We start from the raw sequence: 5148 nt of genomic DNA, 5'->3' as shown, positions 1-5148 counted from the left end.
CTCACATCCCCTTTGATGAGCACAAGAACTTCATGTTCTCCCTGAACGTTACTTATGATCCAAGTCAGTACTGACTTAACTCAAAGCAATGGGACGAAGTGCTGCTTTGTTTTTCAAACTCCGCTCTCACTCCCTGATTCTGATCCGCGTGTGCACACACTGACGACACACACGAATGTCTCCGACTCGGGTGGGTGGAGAAAGCTGAACAGGATCAGCCATTAAAGAGAGGGTCAACCAGAGACCACAAGATCGGGAACAGGGCCAGGAGGTTGACATGTCTCTTCTAAGAAAACAGTGGCCAGCACTGTTGGACGCAGCAGGACAGGGTACCCTCAGGGGCAGCTAAGACTGCGTTTGCCTTAGTAATAATACCAGTGCATATGCACTAGTTTCTGGAAGTGGTGAGTATTGTTACAAGCAGAAAACTTGGTGGGGGAATATATTTTCAGTCCTATAACAGATAATAGAACAACAAGCCTAACCCCCAAGATCCATTTTCTTGCTTTCCTGAGAGATCTGATCATTAGCATTGTGGTAACCTTGAAGAAGGAAGGAAAAAAAAAAAAAAAAAGCTCCCACTGGAGCCAGGCTCATTTTCAGCTGTCAGCAGAAAAATACAGTTCCTCACCAGTCTTCTCCAAACCTCTCAGGCTTGGTGGAGTTAGTTGTTTTCCAACTTCTTTCCGTTACCTTTGAAAGCCGAACATTTTTCTGTCCATTCTTTTCCGTCGAGCCAGCACTGATCAGGGGAAGTGTGGGAATGTGCACCTTCAAGGCACCATGGTTACTTTATGTGCAGAAGGGGATGCACAGGGCTCCTGCAGCCCTTGGACCACAGTGTGCTTTTGAAGGGATGTGATAATGGCCACATTAAGTTAATTCTGCCCTAAACTAATGGACAAAAAGAAGCGGCTGACCCTGAGCTTGTAAGGAGTAGTAACAATACAATAAATCACTTTTTTTTTCTGCGTCGGTTTTCAGCCTCACCCTAATTTCATAGATGAAATCCCGTGTATAGAACCAACCTGGCAATTTAGCCCTGAAGTCCAGGACGGCCGCACAGGAAAGCACCGTGTCCTTTTATATATTTATTCCCTGATGTGTTAAATCACCCAAAAGCTGAAGGGAGATGCTCGCCTGCCCGAGGAAGTGCATGAAGACTGCCATCTGAAGAATGTGCCAACATTTCGCCGTTGAAAGGATGTCGGAGGTCTAGGAGTATTAATAATAACTATTATTATCTTTTTATTTTTAACCTCAGATTCAGGGAGTTGAGTTAATTATACTCCCCAGTTCATGGCACATCTTCACTGTCATGTCTTTAGTCCCTGCCCTTGTTTCATGTGTTTATTCCCCTTTCCTGTCTGTCGCTGACCACTCCCTTCAGCCCCCATAGGTAATTGTTTCAATACGTTGAATGCATAGTAATTTATGTGCATGCATTCTGACAGATGGTATAAACCTGTATTATCAGTCTACATAATAGCACTGTGTTATATATTTTTCTCTTCCCACTCAACTAGGTTTTTAAGATTTATTCTGATTTTTAAGATTTATTCTACTCGCTGCAGAATACTCCATGGCCTTATCATTGGGTGCTTCCTCTCTGCCAGGTTTAGTATTCAGTGCTTTAGGTGCGTTATCTCATTCACTCTTACCAGCAACCCAGGAGCAGGGTACTGTAACTTTGGCAGTTATCCCAAACTAAGTGAGACAACTCAGAGTTTGAATAGGAGACTCAGTCGAGTGGCCGCTCTAACAGCTGCTTCCTGCTTCATTTCTTGCATACTGCTGATTTCAGCTCAACTACCTTTCTCTCTTACCTCTGGCAGTTATGTTCCTTTGAGTCAAACAGCAGATGATTCTTGGAAATCACCCAGTACCAACCATAGAGTTGCTACAATGAGGCACTGGGCATCCATGTCCTTTCTCTGGAAGCCAGGGGTGGCTGTGGTGTCTCTTGAACATTGTCTGCTTAGCTTAGGTCCAAGGGTCTTGGTTCTAAAAGGACATCAGAGAAACTCTGAGCTGCAGATCAGGAGCCACATCTTTAGTGTCCTAACCAACTGGGTAAAGGGACAGTTGTCAGTGATCTCAGTTACCACCTTTGCTCAGGTGGGATAGAGAGATGCTGGGGTGTGTCACCGAGCATTGCCTAACCACCCCTGTACAAGAGGCTGGAAGCTTTGACTATGGATCCTAAATATGCAAACATTGGTAGCCTCGTTATGAAGAATATGAACCCCTGTGTGGATTCCACTAAAGTTTTGGCCTTTGTGTTTTTATTCCTACATGAATCCGGTAGAATAAATCTGTTCTTTTAAAAAAAAATTTGTCGACTACTGTACTTATAGCAATATATTCAGTGTAGCTCCCAAGTCATACTCCATAAAAATGTTCCAAAACCCCAAACGTAAGGAGATTTTTTAGCCATGTGTGATAAAAAGAGAGCTTACTTCAGTGTTGAAATTCTTCATAGAAATATTCGATTATGTTTTCTCAGATCTTATGTTCTGTTCCTCCAGCCTTCATTTCTCTCTTACTCTTCGTTTTGGAAGTAGTGCGTTTAAGTAAGATTTTCAACAATTGACTATCTTTGGATTATTCTCTGGTGTCTTTCTTATCCCTGGAAAAAGCATATTCAGTATAGCTGATACTGTGTTTTTTTCACATTATTTATTTCTCTAACCAAGGGTTTAAAGCATATTTTTATTGACTAGTTTTCACTTGTCATCAGGCTACTGGACTCTTACTACCTTGTAGATCTAACTGGCTATTCTAATAAAGAACTTCCAACAGATTCTTTTCCCAGTATGTCTTATCTTTTGACTACATGTCAATAACAAATTGTTAATGTTTTGATACGTCATAATATCTCACAGAGTGTTCTGACCACTTCTCTCTTTCTGAAAGCAATGTCTATATATAGTACATTAAGATAATGTGTACCCAACATGGACATAGGAAAAATTAAAAGAAAAGAGGCCCCTCTAGGCCTGAGGAATGGACAATAAGGTTACTGGGCCCAGGCTCCAAAAGTTCTTGAGGTGAAACAGACATAGTCTGTGCCCATGAAGCACAGAGGAGGGATGGAAGAGACATGCCTGATGAAGCTCGATCCACAGTGAGGTGGAGGAATACCTGGCTGTAGGAACTCCGAGCTGCTCTACGCAGCCCAGGGGCCAGAGAGGGCTTCCTGTAAGAAGCAGCTCTGAGCTGCCAGTGGATGGGGAAACTCTAGACCAGCATTTCTGGTTCCCAGGCTGCTTTTTCCACATCCATTCATTGACATTAGAGTTTGACCGCCTTCAGGGACCCACAGTACGTCAGGTCCTCTTCTCTCCAAAGTAGTCGCACCAACATGGAACCAGACTCCTAGGATAGGCAGTCACCATCTCCTGCTCAGAGGCTGGTTCACTTGAAGGACCCAGGAGCCAGTCAGTCCATCCTGACAGTTTTCCTAAGAAGGCCTTCTGACTCCAGGGGCCCGTGGACATTTCCATCTTTGCCAAGTCTTCCTTTCTCTTTGTTAGAATGAGAGCTTGTAGCACATAGTGTGTTCCAAGGAGAGTCATCCTGTCCTTGCAAGGCGAGACACAGGGGCATTTTCTAGCAGGAAAAAGAGAGCAGATGGAAAGTTCATCTTCTTGCAGTGGACAGACTCCCTGACAACCTGGATCTGATGCCCCTCTTGGTAACCAGTCCAGCACAGAAGGTATAAACACCTTTCTCCCCTCCTCCCTCCCTTTCTTCCATCTGGGCTCTATATATTCTGCTTATGCTGTGATGTCTGCCTCTTCCTCTTCAGCACGGAAGGTATAAACACGGAAGGTATAAACACCTTTCTCCCCTCCTCCCTCCCTTTCTTCCATCTGGGCTCTATATCTTCAGAGCCTATTCTGCTTATGCTGTGATGTCTGCCTCTTCCTCTTCTCTGTTGGAAATGGAAAGACATGGAAGCCGCTTGCCTTTTACAGAACGAAGTAAAATAGCTAAAAATTGATAGTAAAAATGAAAGTATAAATTAGGTAGTTTGCTAACAGCCATGACAATGTACCTGACTCTCAATGAAAAATTGACAGGGAGGAAAAAGAGAAGATAGAAAAAATATGACCCCTTTTTAGAAAAACAACATTAGAGAAAATAGTTTATGCTCATATATATTTCTATGGAATAAAATTTATAGAGATCTTATCTGATCCTTTCCGAGTAAACAGAGCTGTGAAGAGAATTAAGATTCAAAGAAATATAAAACCATAACAAGTGCTGAGCCAACCTGGAGTGGTAGTCTGACTCCTCCAATCTATGTTTAGCTCAACTAAGTTTAAGGCTCAACTTTGTAATTAGGATACAGTGAAGACAGTGAGAGAAAGAGTAAGCAGCAGTTCATCAGCAGAACATTCAGGATTTCTTACTCCTCACTCTCCAAAATCGCGACTGTCTTAGATGAAAAAGGAACAAAGCTACTCTGTTTAAGAGAGGCTCAGTGGCCTAAGACGTTGAAAACGTTCTTCTGGTCTACTCACACAGTTCTGAACTCTTCTCATTGTTGTACAGCAAAAGCTCCCAATCCCGGGAAATGTTAAATTGATTTTCTGTAATGGAAAATACAGAAGATTAAAATGTATTATGAAGCGACAGTAATTAAATTTGAACTGGTACAGGAATAAACCAACAAATCAATGAGGCAGACATCAAGTCCAGGAATGGACTAAAATGCATAAAGTAATTTAATATAAAATAAAGGTAACAGGGTGAACCAGTGGAGGAGAATTGATCATGCAATAATTGATGTTGAGATAATAGGCTCGTCACTGAGAAAGAAATAAGCTTATTCCCTACCTCATTTCTTGAACACACTAGAGATGGATAAAAGATTTCTGTGCATACTAAATACATTGAAAAAAATTTTTTAAGAATATCTGCTATAACCAACCATGCCACTAATTAAATGAAGAAAGATGCAAAACCGTAGAAGAGACCCAGTTTTTCAAAGCATTTTCTTTTTAAAAATAATTTTGTTTTTAACAAGTTCTGCACTGACTCCCTGAAGGAGCATTAATATGGAATTTGACTTATCAAATGATGAACTCAATCTTCCCATTCAATGTAAGAGCCTCTCATATTTAAAAAATTAGTGGACCA

The 5148-nt window shown here is 41.7% G+C and overlaps 1 pseudogene; it reads right to left on the bottom strand.

The window, feature by feature from the left end:
* LOC111739029 overlaps nucleotides 1-3578 on the bottom strand; it is a 6788-nt pseudogene extending 3210 nt beyond the window's left edge.
* Nucleotides 3579-5148: the final 1570 nt, after the last annotated feature.

This window comes from Pteropus vampyrus, unplaced genomic scaffold (genome assembly GCF_000151845.1).
Source record: "Pteropus vampyrus isolate Shadow unplaced genomic scaffold, Pvam_2.0 Scaffold46, whole genome shotgun sequence".
NCBI classification, from domain to species: Eukaryota; Metazoa; Chordata; class Mammalia; order Chiroptera; family Pteropodidae; genus Pteropus; species Pteropus vampyrus.
This window is presented reverse-complemented; position numbering and strand designations above follow the sequence as displayed.